Source organism: Ovis aries, chromosome X (assembly GCF_016772045.2).
Source record: "Ovis aries strain OAR_USU_Benz2616 breed Rambouillet chromosome X, ARS-UI_Ramb_v3.0, whole genome shotgun sequence".
Lineage (NCBI taxonomy): Eukaryota > Metazoa > Chordata > Mammalia > Artiodactyla > Bovidae > Ovis > Ovis aries.
The window spans coordinates 16,638,547-16,654,122 of NC_056080.1; positions in this window are offsets into that span (position 1 = coordinate 16,638,547).

The following is a 15,576-nucleotide window of genomic DNA, read 5'->3' on the forward strand; positions in this document are numbered from 1 at the left end:
AATAAAATTGTTTTCATATGACACAACTTATGCAATGTTAAACAAGGACCAAATTAAAGTATTATTTATTGTATCTAAACACTAAAGAATAGAACAAGATCAAATTGCAGCCTTTAAAATGAATAAATAAATGTTAGTGCAAAATTCAAGAAAATTTGAAGGTGAAAATAGAAATATTAGGCCATTATTAGGTGCAAACTAGGGCTTCCCTGGTAGCTCAGATGGTAAAGCGTCTGCCTGCAATGCGGGAAGATCCCCTGGAGAAGGAAATGGCAACCCACTCCAGTACTCTTGCCTGGAAAATTCCATGGATGGAGGAGACTGGTAGGCTACAGTCCATGAGATTGCAGAGATGGACACCACTTAGCGACTTCACTGGTTCACTGGTTCAGGTGCAAATATTAAAGCAAAATTTGTTCCATCAGTTGTATATTATCACATAGGAGGAAATGTTGAAATGGTCTAAGATGAAGGTTCAAAAATGTTTTTAAAAGCTAGAAAGTTACCTTTAAGAGAAAAAAAAAACAGATTTAAGTTTAATCTTAGCAAACCCTTAGTATGGGCTACTGAGGGGGGTAAATTTTTAACTACTGGCCATTGTCTTTCTAATCCTGATGCAGCAGAAATATCTGAAATTCATCCTACATTCTCTGAAAGACTTATCACTTAAGACTCTTACACGTATGGACCATTTATTAAGTTGTAGAAATAGTACTCTGATTGTAAACTACCTGTTTCAAGAATGCCTCATCTATTTCCCATATTTCCCATGAAATTACTGAAGCCCTAATTCTAATAATGCAATTCACATTATCTATATCAGAATATCTTCTCAATGTCTGTGATCACCTAGGCATTTATAGAAGTCTCCTTGTTATATTAAATGTTATTAATAATAACAGCCACCATCTATTGAGCACCTACCAAGTGCTGGGAATCATGATAGCCTCTTTAGATACATAATATTCATAACATTCTTTCACAAAGTTCTTATTCCCATTTTACAGAAGAGGAAATGTAACATTACATCGCAAATAAGTGCCAGCATGAGCCTCTGAATATACACTTGAAACTTCCCTATCCCTTCCAACTTAGTCATCAATCATATGCTTTTGTCTTAGATCATGTATTTTGTTCAGTTGCTCAGTCACGTCTGACTCTTTGAGACCCCGTGAATTGCAGCACTCCAAGCTTCCCTGTCCTTCACTAACTCCCAGAATTTGCTGAAACTCATGTCCATTAAGTATCCATGATACCATCCAATCATCTTATCCTCTGTTGCCCCCTTCTCTTGCCTTCAATCTTTCCCAGCATCAGTCTTTTCCAATGAATTGGCTCTTTGCATCAGGTGGCCAAAGTATTGGAACTTCAGCCTTAGTCCTTCCAGTGAATATTCAGGGTTGATCTCCATTAGGACTGGTTGGTTTGATGTCCTTGCTGTCCAAGGGACTCTCAAGAGTCTTCTCCAGCACCACAGATTGAAAGCATCAGTTCTTCAGCACTCAGCCTTCTTTATGGTCCAACTCTCACATCTGTACATGACTACTGGAAAAACCATGGCTTTGACTATACAGACCTTTGTCAGCAAAGTGTATATAGACATTCAATAAAAATTATTTTATTTACTTGTACCTTGCTTTTCTCCTTTTGCCAAAATAAACTCAGGACTGCTTTTTAATGTTAGCATAGGTCAGAACATCACTGTTTCTTTTACATTACACAGAAATGTCTTGCACACATTAGAAAGCTGGTAAATATTTGTTTAATGAGTGAATAAATGAATGGATAATGAATACCTACCATTATGATGTTTAATTTTGCCTAGAAAACATGAAAATGAGACTATTTGAACTGAAAGAATAAGGACTAAGACTGCTGCTGCTTCTGCCAAGTCGCTTCAGTCGTGTCTGACTCTGTACAACCCCATAGATGGCAGCCCACCAAGCTCCCCAGTCCCTGGGATTCTCCAGGCAAGAACACTGGAGTGGGTTGCCATTTCCTTCTCCAGTGCCTGAAAGTGAAAAGTGAAAGTGAAGTCGCTTAGTCGTGTCCCACCCTCAGCGATCCCATGGACTGCAGCCTTCCAGGCTCCTCCATCCATGGGATTTTCCAGGCAAGAGTACTGGAGTGGGATGCCATTGCCTTCTTTGAGGACTAAGACTAGTAAAATCTAAATTTCATGCTTATTTTTCAAGCCTCAGATTTCCTTCTGTGGATTTGCTCTTATAGTTCTCCTGACTCAGCCCAAAACCTGTGACAAGCTTAAAGGAGATCTGTCATCCCCAGCCAGCCCAAATCCATTGCAAAATACTCCTGTATCTCAAGTATGTTTGATTACTTCCTTTTGTACCTTTCTTTCAGTTCAGTTCAGTCGCTCAGTCGTGTCTGACTCTTTGCAACCCCATGAATTGCAGCACGCCAGGCCTCCCTGTCCATCACCAACTCCCGGAGTTCACTCAGACTCACGTCCATTGAGTCGGTGATGCCATCCAGCCATCTCATCCTCTGTCATCCCCTTCTCCTGCCCCCAATCCCTCGCAACATCAGAGTCTTTTCCAATGAGTCAACTCTTCGTATGAGGTGGCCAAAGTACTGGAGTTTCACCTTTAGCATCATTCCTTCCAAAGAAATCCCAAGGCTGATCTCCTTTAGAATGGACTGGTTCGATCTCCTTGCAGTCCAAGGGACTCTCAAGAGTCTTCTCCAACACCACAGTTCAAAAGCATCAATTCTTCAGTGCTCAGCTTTCTTCACAGTCCAACTCTCACATCCATACATGACCACTGGAAAATCCATAGCCTTGACTAGACGGACCTTTGTTGGCAAAGTAATGTCTCTGCTTTTGAATATACTATCTAGGTTGATCATGACTTTTCTTCCAAGGAGTAAGCGTCTTTTAATTTCATGGCTGCAATCACCATCTGCAGTGATTTTGGAGCCCAGAAAAATAAAGTCTGACACTGTTTCCACTGTTTCCCCAACTACTTCCCATGAAGTGATGAGACCAGATGCCATGATCTTCATTTTCTGAATGTTGAGCTTTAAGCCAACTTTTTCACTCTCCTCTTTCACTTTCATCAAGAGGCTTTTTAGTTCCTCTTCACTTGCTGCCATAAGAGTGGTGTCATCTGCATATCTGAGGTTATTGATATTTCTCCCGGCAATCTTGATTCCAGCTTGTGCTTCTTCCAGTCCAGCGTTTCTCATGATGTACTCTGCATAGAAGTTAAATAAGCAGGGTGACAATATACAGCCTTGACGTACTCCTTTTCCTATTTGGAACCAGTCTGTTGTTCCATGTCCAGTTCTAACTGTTGCTTCCTGACCTGCATACAAATTTCTCAAGAGGCAGGTTAGGTGGTCTGGGATTCCCATCTCTTTCAGAATTTTCCACAGTTTATTGTGATCCACACAGTCAAAGGCTTTGGCATAGTCAATAAAGCAGAAATAGATGTTTTTCTGGAACTCTCTTGCTTTTTCCATGATCCAGCAGATGTTGGCAATTTGATCTCTGGTTCCTCTGCCTTTTCTAAAACCAGCTTGAACATCTGGAAATTCACAGTTCATGTATTGCTGAAGCCTGGCTTGGAGGGTATTAAATAACTAATTAAAATAGTAACTGGGTTTACAGACATCTTCAGATACTTGTTTCTAACAAACTGACCCTTTCCCGAGACCCGGGTTAGATCCCTGGGTCAGGAAGATCCCTTGAAGAAGGGAATGGCAACCAATTCCAGTATTCTTGCCTGGAGAATTCCATGGACAGAGGAGCCTGGCGGGCTACCGTCCATGGGGTTGCAAAGAGCTGGACATGACTGAGCAACTAACACACTTTCACTTTTTCCCCATTAAACCAAGAGCACATATCAATAAGATATAAATTGTTTTTTATTTAGGATTGTTATTGTTGGTTAAAATAAACTTCTTTTTCCTAAGTTCAAAATAGTAACTTCCTTGGAAAAATATCAAGAGGTAAAGTCTGTGATATGAAGAGAGAGATGCCAATCTAACAGAAAGACTATGTCTTATCAAAAGACAGAGCTGCATCAGGAGGTCTGAGCTCTTATTTTGAATTCTTAGTCTATCATCTACTAACTAGATTTCTTTAGCATCTTTCCATTCTTCAACTTTTTTCCTTTTAAAAAGGGGGGTAATAAAATCTGCCATGCTCCACAGCTGAGAAAGTGCTACTCAAATCTATCAAGAAACCACAAGGTCTTCCCTTAATGGATCCCCACACTTAAAAAAAAAAAAACATAGATTCATCTCTTACCAACAAAATGTATGAGATATAAGCTGACTTTGTCCAAGTCAGATATTTCATATACTGTGAAAACTAGCATAATTTCAAAGAACATTATAGGGTACTGCTACTGCTGCTTACTTATTTAATAGTAAAAGAACCTAAATTATTATTGTCAACCAAATGTCTCCTGGGAGATATGAATGAGGTCTGCTGCTGTTGCTGCTGCTAAGTCGCTTCAGTCATGTCCGACTCTGTACGACCCCATCGACGGCAGCCCACCAGGCTCCCCAGTCCCTGGGATTCTCCAGGCAAGAACACTGGAGTGGGTTTCCATTTCCTTCTACAATGCGTGAAAAGTGAAAGTGAAGTCGTTCAGTCATGTCTGACTCTTAGCGACCCCATGGACTGCAGCCTACCAGGCTCCTCCATCCATGGGATTTTCCAGGCAAGAGTACTGGAGTGGGGTGCCATTGCCTTCTCCGATTATAGGGTACACTTGGCCATTATTACATTCACCCAGTCCTTCAGTCAAAAACCAAACATTTATCAAACACTTGTATGCAGCTCTGCTGGAGGTGGGGATATCAAAATGAATAAGACAAACTAGACACTCCAGGAGTTTACACCCAATCCAAAGAAAGAGGGAGGAAAGGAGGGAGTTTAAAATCTTCAAAAGAACTAGTATCTCCTATCACACCCTTCATCGTATCAAAAATTTTTAGATGTACCATATAATACTGCATAACTTGATGAATGGAATTGCAGTTGGCTGAGTGACACAATGTCCTTTGGACAGATAAAACATTTACTAGTTCTGATTTTACACTTTTTGTGCTGGTTAATCTCCATTTGAGCCATTACCCACACCGTCCCCCACGCCCCCAACCCCCCGTGCATTTTCACCCTTCTTTGTCCCTGGGTGGGGACTTACTTTTCAGTAATGCTGGCCCTTTTGTCAGCTGGTTTGGCCAGTGCCAAATGTGATGGTGGGAGGGGGACACAGGATGGGGAAAGAGAGAGAGTTCTTCCCACTCTCTTCTTGCCTGGGACCTCAGACTGCCAGTGGCAGTATCTCCACTACGACAGCTCTGGGCAGGGTCTCACCTTTCAGAACTGGTTCTCAATAAGCCTTCATGTCCTGGCTATTATAAACAGTGCTGCGATGAACATTGGGCTACATGTGTCTCTTTCCATTCTGGTTTCCTCCGTGTGTATGCCCAGCAGTGGGATTGCTGGGTCATAAGGCAGTTCTATTTGCAATTTTTTAAGGAATCTCCACACTGTTCTCCATAGTGGCTGTACGAGTTTGCATTCCCACCAACAGTGTAGGAGGGTTCCCTTTTCTCCACACCCTCTCCAGCATTTATTGCTTGCAGATTTTTGGATCGCAGCCATTCTGACTGGTGTGAAGTGGTACCTCATTGTGGTTTTGATTTGCATTTCTCTAATAATGAGTGATGTTGAGCATCTTTTCATGTGTTTGTTAGCCATCCGTATGTCTTCTTTGGAGAAATGTCTATTTAGTTCTTTGGCCCATTTTTTGATTGGGTTGTTTATTTTTCTGGAATTGAGCTGCATAAGTTGCTTGTATATTTTTGAGATTAGCATGTAGAATAGCCAGGACATGGAAACAACCTAGATGTCCATCAGCAGATGAATGGATAAGAAAGCTGTGGTACATATACACAATGGAGTATTACTCAGCCGTTAAAAAGAATTCATTTGAATCAGTTCTGATGAGATGGATGAAACTGGAGCTGATTATACAGAGTGAAGTAAGCCAGAAAGAAAAACACCAATACAGTACACTAACACATATATATGGAATTTAGGAAGATGGCAATGACGACCCTGTATGCAAGACAGGAAAAAAGACACAGATGTGTATAACGGACTTTTGGACTCAGAGGGAGAGGGAGAGGGTGGGATGATTTGGGAGAATGGGAATTCTAACATGTATACTATCATTTAAGAATTGAATCGCCAGTCTATGTCTGACGCAGGGTGCAGCATGCTTGGGGCTGGTGCATGGGGATGACCCAGAGAGATGTTGTGGGGAGGGAGGTGGGAGGGGGGTTCATGTTTGGGAACGCATGTAAGAATTAAAGATTTTAAAATTTAAAAAATAAAAAACTAAAAAAAAAAAAAATAAGCCTTCAGGAAGAGGGAGGAGCAGGTACAGCTTCCAGTTTCTACTAATTCCTGGGCAACCTCAGCATCTCTTGTTAGTTCCCCTAAATCTACCTACACTTCTGTAAATAATTAATTCAATGCTCTTCAAAATTATATATGACTATACCTTCTGTTCCTGCTTGGACCATTATTGAAATCATTTTATTCTCATATTTTAAGCCTTGCAATTGAGAGGATGGAGTAGGGGGTTCAGATATTTGTTTTGAGAACTTATAAACCTGAGGCACTGTGGTTTATACAGCACCATAGGATGTCATAGCCTGTCATGTGTAAACAAGTCACTATAATACTGTGGATAAAATCAACCTGGAGATATTGTCTTAGAGTGAAGGTTAAAGAAGATAATGTGTAAAAAAACACCTAAATGCTATCTGTTTATTGATAATAAACACCCCACAGTTACTAGTTCCCCATAGCCTATTTTTTTAGACGGTGATATTTGAACTCAGAGGGGAAGAATGCAGAGTTTGCCAAACAAACAAGATCATAAGGAACCACATATGTGCAAGGTAATGAAAAGTCACAGCATGGTCTTTGAACAGTGAAAGATTCAAAATATTCACTGGGCTGTAGAAAATATGAAGGGGTCAATTTAGAAAGGACTTTGAGTGTCATGCTAAGGTGTTTGAACTACTGAAGGCTGCTAAGCAGGGTAGTTGTAGAAAGAGAAATGCAGATCCCCACAACCCCTCAGGCTGCTGCCATAGTGCCAAGGGCTCTGCTCCTGTCCCCTAATGGAAGGCTGACCTCTGTGAGAGCAGTCAAGATGGGCCCATGCTGGCAGGAGGCCACTGGCCATCCAGCGGCAGCCTGGGAGAGTGAGGGCTAGAGTGGGCAGAGGCTGGGAACAGTCAGAGCAGTTGGGCTTTGATGGTCACAGGGAGGGGAATGAGGACTGGAGCACCAGAATAGGTAGCTGGCAAGCTGGACTGACCACCTCACAAGGCCACTTCAACAAGTGTGGTTTCATTGTTGGTTGTTTCTTTTTTGTCAATGGACCGTAAACTTACATTCAATAAAGTGCACATATCATAAACGTAGAGTTCGATTAATTTTTACATATGCATGCACAGATGTACTCACACTGACGTCAAGGTATAGAGATTTCCAGCACCCAAGAAAATCTTATGACTCCTCCCAGTCAAGAATATTCCCTTCTTCAGGACAGCAAAGGAGACACAGATGTGTATAAAGGACTTTTGGACTCTGAGGGAGAGGGAGAGGGTGGGATGATTTGGGAGAATGGCACTGTAACAGGTATACTATCATGTAAGAATCGAATCGCCAGTCTATGTCCAACGCAGGATACAGCATGCTTGGGGCTGGTGCACAGTGATGACCCAGAGAGATGTTATGGGGAGGGAGGTGGGAGGGGGTTCATATTTGGGAACGCATGTACACCCGTGGTGGATTCATGTCAATGTATGGCAAAACCAATACAGTATTGTAAAGTAAAATAAAGTAAAAAAAAAAAAAAATTGGGAAAAAAAGAGAATATTCCCTTCTTGCCTTTAACCATTGTTCTGACTTCTATCATTGTAGATCAGTTTTGCCTATTCTTAGATATCTTACCAATGGATTTATACAATATGTACTCTTTGGTGTCTGGCTTCTTTGACTTAATATTTTGTCTCCAAGATTCATCCATATTGTTGAAGCATCACCCTCATTCTTAGCAAGCATTGCAGATGACTTTGCTGTCCCCCACTTTCCCACAAGCTGTTCTGTTTGATTAAAGCTATTGTAATTTGTCTTCCAATTATTTTTTCCTTTTCCTTCTTATGATGAATTTAATTAAGGCAGTAGTTTGGCCTCCAATTATAGTAAACTTTAGTTATCTTGACAATGAAAGTTTTGCTTTATTCAAAGTCAAGGGCAGGTTTTACTTCATACTCAAGCGAGGTGGGGTACTGTGTAGATAAACTATTGACCTTTCTTCCATGTTGAGTTTTCTGTCTAAATACAGATTTGTAAACCAATATAGTGGCTGGTCCGTAGATTTGGGCAGTTGCATTTTGTTTGCTATTTACTTCTGCCCTGCCAAAAGTAAACAACAACAAAAAAAAATAAAGCCAACAACCAAGAGAATTTGATTGGAAAAGTAGAAAAGCAAACTAACATAAGGAATAATGGAAAAGCAGGCAAAGGCATCTGACAAAAGAAAGAGTATAATTAGGAGAGTCTAGGTTTGAGAGAAGTGGGAACATGGTGAATAGAAGTGGATACCTGCCTACCCTCAAAGGCCAAGGTGACTGGAGGTCTAAGAGATAGCACATATCATTTTTTTCTGCCCTGTGAAGCATGGAATGTTCTTTGTTCCTGAGTGGTTCAATTCATTGCATTTCTGTTCCTTTGTGAATATGGATGTCTGGAGACGTAACTTTTCAACTTCCCTGGGGCTTCACACCATTCATTTCCCTTCCAATCCCTGTCTTTCTGGGCCAGCTTCCTATTCCAGTACCAGCTTGACAAATGGCCCTCACTACTCATACTGATAATACTTTTATATATATTTGGTGGGATGCTCATTGTGATTTACTCTGGCTGTGTTACCATCCCTAAGTGAGTACAGCTCGGATTTTACCAACTTAGATCTCTGAAGTCTTTTAGGTCATAACACTTACACTTAACTATTTTTTTTGTATGTGTGTATGTATTTAATTTTTAAAATACACAAAAGTAGAATAGTGTAATGGACCCTAGGTGCCCATCACTCAGCCCCAGTGATTATGACCAATTCTGCCTCAGTCACACCCCTTTTGGATCTCCCTTATCCTCTGTTATCTTGGAACAACTTCTAGATGTCACATTTATTTTGTAAATACTTCATTGCTGCTAAGTCGCTTCAGTCATGTCCGACTCTGTGTGACCCCATAGATGGCAGCCCACCAGGCTCCGCTGTCAATGGGACTCTCCAGGCAAGAACACTGGGGTGGGTTGCCATTTCCTTCTCCAATGCATGAAAGTGAAGAGTGAAAGTGAAGTCGCTCAGTCGTGTCCGACTCTTCGAGACCCCATGGGCTGCAGTCTACCAGGCTCCTCTGCCCGTGGGATTTTCCAGGCAAGAGTACTGGAGTGGGGTGCCATTGCCTTCTCCGAAATACTTCATTAAATATCTCTAAAAGATGACTCTTTGTATAACATATCGGTGTCCTACTGCTGCTATAACAAATTAACACAATTTTAGCAAGTTAAAACAACAGAAGTTTATTATCTTATAGTTCTGGAGGTCTCAGGTCCAAAAGGAGTAGGCAGGGTTGTGTTTCTTTTGGAGGGTCTAAAGGAAAACCAGTTTCTTTGTCTTTTCCAGCTTCTAGAGACCACCTGCATTCTTTGGTTTACAGCTACTTCCTCCATCTTCAAAGCCAGCAGTCTAACATCTTCAAATCTTCCTCACTTTGACCTTTGCTTCCACTGTCACATCTTCTCTGACTCCCCTGCCCAGTCTCTTTCCTTCATAAGGACCTTGTGATTACACGGGGCACACCAGATAATCCAAAATAATTTCCCCACACAAGATCATTAACTTAACCACACCAGCAAAGTCCCTTTTGCCACACAATCACAGGTTCCATGGATTAGGATGTGGACATCCTTGAGGAAAGCCATTATCCTGTCTACCGCAATTACAGCAAGACCTACATAATTAGAAATAATGTCTTAATATCATCAAATATCCATTCACTGTTCAAATTTCCAATTGTCCCATAAAATACCATACTTTTTCCCAGCTTTAGAAAAAAAGGATGCAAATAAGGTCCACACGTTTGGATGATAAGACTTTAGAGTCTCTTCATCTATAGGCTGCTCCTCCATCTCTCTATTTTTTTTCCCTTACAATTTGTTAGTTGAAAAATCCTGGTTTCCCAAAACACAAACACACATTAGAGAAACTCAAAAACAAAGGCTTACCCGTTAAAACATATTTAAATTTATTTGTTTGAAATAATAGAGTAAGTTAAGAATGCTTTGGAATCTACACAGTCATCAAGATTTAGGAAGGATTTTTTTTAAATGGAGAACAATAATAACAACAATGTTGAGTTAATGAGCAAACTGATGGAAAGAACAAAAAGCAATACTGTGGACACTTGGACATTCAAAGGCTTGAATTTGGAAAGATAACCACAATTCAAGTATTCTAGACAGGTTTTATAGCAATACTTCTATTCCCAAAGTACATGGCGTCTGAATAGGGTTTATCATGAGGGTATTAGAGAAAGCATAGGGAGTCAGGGGACCTGGGTTAAATTAGGCTCTGCTCCTATCTAGGACTGTGGCTGATTTAAAGGGCCCCAGACTCTAAAGTGAGTGGAAAACAACCCTACCGGCCAACCATAAGACCCGCTCCAGCTGGTCTAAACCCAGTATCTGGCATTGTAATCCGTCTGCATGATACCCTGGACACATTCAGTCTTCATTCAGGAAGAACATATTTACTGAGCCTACTACACTTGGGTCACCTGCAAACAAAGAAGCAATCTTAATGCAAAGAGCTATCAGTGAACATACCAATTACAGGTGCCAATAGGTATTCACTTGTTAAGCAAATACTCTTACCTGTGTTTGCATGCATGCTCAGTCGCTTCAGCCGTGTCCGACTCTTTTTGACCCTATGGTCTGTAGCCCACCAGGCTCCTTGGTCCATGGAATTCTCCAGGTAAGAATACTGCAGTGGGTTGCCATCCCTTTCTCCAGGGGATCTTCCTGACCCAGGGATGGAACCCGTATCTCCTCTGTTTCCTGCATTGCAGGCAGATTCTGAACCACCAGGGAAGCCCCATTACCTATGTTTATGTAAGTGAATAAAAATAACCCTTCATACAAAGTCTTGTAAACTTTGAATATAGGACATAGTGAAATCAGACAAGCCAAGATGAAGTTCACTCAGAGAATATTTTCTTCCTTTTCTTAAAGAAGATCTTTAGCTTCTGGCTTTTGGAAATTTCCACCAAACTCTCCTTTACACACTTCCAGCAAGTTGTCTTTCCAAACCATGCCTCTGTGCATCTAGAGGGAGGGAGTCAGTCAACCACATGATCTAAAGCCCAGGGTCCTGCAGGCCTCGAATAGCATAGCGCTCTCAATGGCCTCTCTTCTCCCCTCTAGTGCTAGGGACCTCAATCCAGGTGCCTGAGAAAAGAAGATGGAAAGTTGTGGTTTTGTGGGATGCTTTGTGTAAACCCAAAGTGTGCAAACCTTTTTTATTATGTAGTGTCGGCTAGGAAAGGGGAAAAAAAAATACCAAGCCTAAGTCCATGAATTTCCAAAGCACGACACAACATGTTAAAGGTTTAGTATCATGAACAATCCAGTCCTTGTCGTCTACCCATTTGCTAGCAAGTTTCCACAAATAACAGGCAAGCTTAAAATTTTCATAAAACGCTTTGGCAGTGCAGGATGGGCCAACTTTCTGGCCGTCTCTCTGAGGAAATGACTGCAAATGTTTTTTGGTGTGAACAGCCTTAAGTATTTTAAATCCTTGGTAAATAGAGTTGCCAACAGTCCCAAATATGTTTTACTATTTCTGAATTGGACAGTCAGGATTATTTTAGGAGGATATTTTTCAACGACAAATGTTTCAATAAATGAGTTGTCCTAATTCCCTTTTTCAAATATTAAGTGACTTTGAAAAACTTTGTAAATGAGAAACGAACTTTGGTAGCCAAATTGCAAAAGATGAGATAAATAAAAATTTCCTAGAAAGCATACTTAAAAACAACTTGATTCTATTGAGGCTTCCAGAAATAGTATAACATCCACAGTTTTCACTATATGAGAATGCTGATTACTAAATCAAAGGTTTGACACACCAGTACAACTTACTAATCTGAAATGATTCTAGAGTTCTTTCTGCAAGTTATCCTGAAGGATATTTGTTCTAAATCTGGCTTCCACTGTGGTAGTCACTGGCCATGTGTAGCTATTTTTTTTATTTTATATTGGAGCATAGTTGATGAACAATGCTGTGTTAGTTTCAGGTATACAGTAAAGTGATTCAGTTATAGGTATACATGTATTTATTCTTTTTCAAATCACATGTAGCCATTTTGAATTAAATTAATTAAAATGAAATTAAAAATTCAGTCCCTCAGTCACACTAGTCTGATTTCAAGCACTGTGGCTAGTGACTGTCATATTGGACAGTGCAGAACATTTCCCTCTCAAAGAAAATTCTATTGTTCTAAATCCTTATTATTCAAAAGGTAGGCCAGCAGCTTCACCATGTGAGAGCTTATCCGTTTTTGTTTGTTTGTTTGTTTTTGGCTGTACCATGTGACCTGTGGGATCTCAGTTCCCCGACCAGGGATCAAACTCATGCCCCCTGCACTGGAAGCATTGAGTCTTAACCACTGGACTACCAATGAAGTCCTAGAGCTTGTTGAAAAGACAGAATCTCATGCCTTACACAAAACACATGGAATCGGAATCTTCATTTTTTAACAAATCACCCAGGCGATTTGTGTGCATAGTTTGAGGAGCATTGGTCCAAATTGGCATTTCCCAGACCTAGCTTGATCATGAAAATCACCGAGTACACTCATGAATCATTCAGGGTCCAGGGCCTTGCTCTAGATCTATTACATTTGACTCTTCAGAGCAGGTGCTTGGGAACCAATATGTTTAACACGCACACACTCTAAGTGATTCTTATTACTCTGGAATTGTTGTTGTTCAGTCACTAAGTTGTATCTGACTCTTTGTGACCCCATGAACTGCAGCACACCAGGCTTCCCTGTCCTTCACTCTGGAATTGGGCATTGATATTTTTTCAAAATTCCCCAGGATTCTGATGGGCAGCCCAAATTAAAACTATAAATTATTAGATTTCAAAACTACTTCTGGTCTTAAAATTAGGTATTAAATTTTCAAATAGAGGTAAAGTGAAATGGCATTAAAAGTAAATCCAACAGTCTATGTAATTTAGAAACATAGCTAAAGAGCTTATTCTGTATTTCATGAGCTAAAACACCAAGTGTTGATATATAAGGTTTTGGCTATTTTGCCAATTTCTATGTTATATAATCAGAATTCTATGTGAGACTTTTTTGGTTTTGCTACCTCTTACCTTTTTGTCTTGGTTTTCTAAATAAAATGATTAGCTCAAGACAAAAATGAGATTTTTCTACTTTTCTAATTTCTTGGAGCCTATAACTCCTACCCTAAAATATACATTTGTTGACTTAAATGAACCAATAATGAGACCCAGATAAAACAAAGTCAAAATAGTATAACAGCAACAGCAGCAGATAAGAAACCCCCTGACAAAAGACCACCCAACCATGAAGAAATAAGATTCAAAATATATTATTAATAAGGAAAATGTGAAAGAGAAGTGTTCAGAGAACAAAAGCTGATTGGTTCCAAGATATTAATTTTCTTATGATGCTTGATAACTTTTATAGCCCTAGATGACTAGAGTAGAAAATAAGAAAGCCTTAAAATTAAACTTAATTAATTTTAACTTAAAATTAAGTTAAAAAAAGAAAGGATAAACCCAAGGAAAGACAAAATAAAAACAAGTGAGAGTATCAATGAACTGAAAACCAAAGAATAAAGACTAGCAAAGCTGAAAGTTGGTTCTTAAAACAACAGCAACATGAAAAATGATCCATAGAGTCAATCAATTTTCCCCAGATTGTAGATTCAGTGAAATTTCAGTCAATATTTCAATGGGTTTTTTCCCAAGAATTCTGATAATAAAATTATAAATTTTATATCCAGGCTTCTTAACCCTTGACAGTGTTGACATTTGGGACTGAATAATTTTTTCTCCTGGGGCATTGGTCACTGTAGGATGTTTTATAGCATCCCCAGCCTCCACCTACTATATACTAGTAGAAACCTATCTCCCACTATGTCGCAGGTTGTGACAATCAAAAATGACTACAGACATTGCCAATGCAGTGTCAGAGGTGGGGCTGAGTGTGATAAATTCACTTCTAGAAGAGAACGACAGCTTTATGGCTTTAAAGGGAAAGGACCAAAAATAGCCAGAATACTTCTATAGTAGAACAGACTTACTCCCATATCTCAGAAGTAATTATGAAGGTATAGTAATTGGGCCAATCACATGATCTTAGAATAGACCTTTGAGCCCAGACATAGTCCTCCTTTCAAATTACAAACTAAGAGAATATATTTTCAATCCACAAAACTCAAATATATAAAGAACTCCAACAAGTAAATAAGGAAGCACAAGCAACCAAACAGAAAAATGGGCAAATTCATTTTTATGGACTGAATGTTTGTGTCCCCTCAAATCTATATGTTGAAATAGTAACCCCCAATGTGATGGTATTGGGAGGCGGAGCTTTTGGGAGGTAATTAAGTCATGAGGGTGGTCAGTGCCTTTGTAAAAGATACTCTAGAGGGCTCCCATGTGAGGACACAGCCAGGAGATGATTCTGTATGAATGTGAAAGTGGGCTTTGACCACACACCAGATTTGCCAGCACTTTGATCTTGAACTTCCCAGCCTCCATAACTGTGAGAAATAAATTTCTGGTGTTTATAAGCCACCCAGTCCATGGTATCTGTTATAGCAGCCTAAACAGACTAAGACAGGCAAGAACATACATTTCACAGAAGACAAAACCTATATGAACAATTAGCATGTGAAAAATCTGTTAAATACCATTAACGATCAGAGAAATTCAAACCAAGACCAAAATAAGATGCTGTTTTCCACATACTAATTGACAGAAATTTTAAAGTCTAACAATATCTTGTGTTGAAAATGATATAGATCAACAGAATTGCTGCTGTTAGGTGTGTATATTGATATAATCATTTCAAAAAATAGTTTGACCTTATATCATGATGCTGAACAGTCACATGCCCTATGATCCAGTAATTCTGCTCCTAAATTTATCACAGAGAAACTCTTACATGTGTATCCTTGGAGACATGCACATATATAGTCATAGTAGTATTCTTCACAATAGCAAAAACCTGAAAACAACTCAAGTATGCATCGGTAGAAGACTGGATTGATCAACTGTAGTATGTTCATAAAACAAAATACTATAGTCAGTCAAAATGAATAAGCTGTAGCAACACATACCAACAAGGACAAATCTTAGCTGTATAATATTAAGTGAAGAGAGTAACGGTAAATATTTCATACATGATACC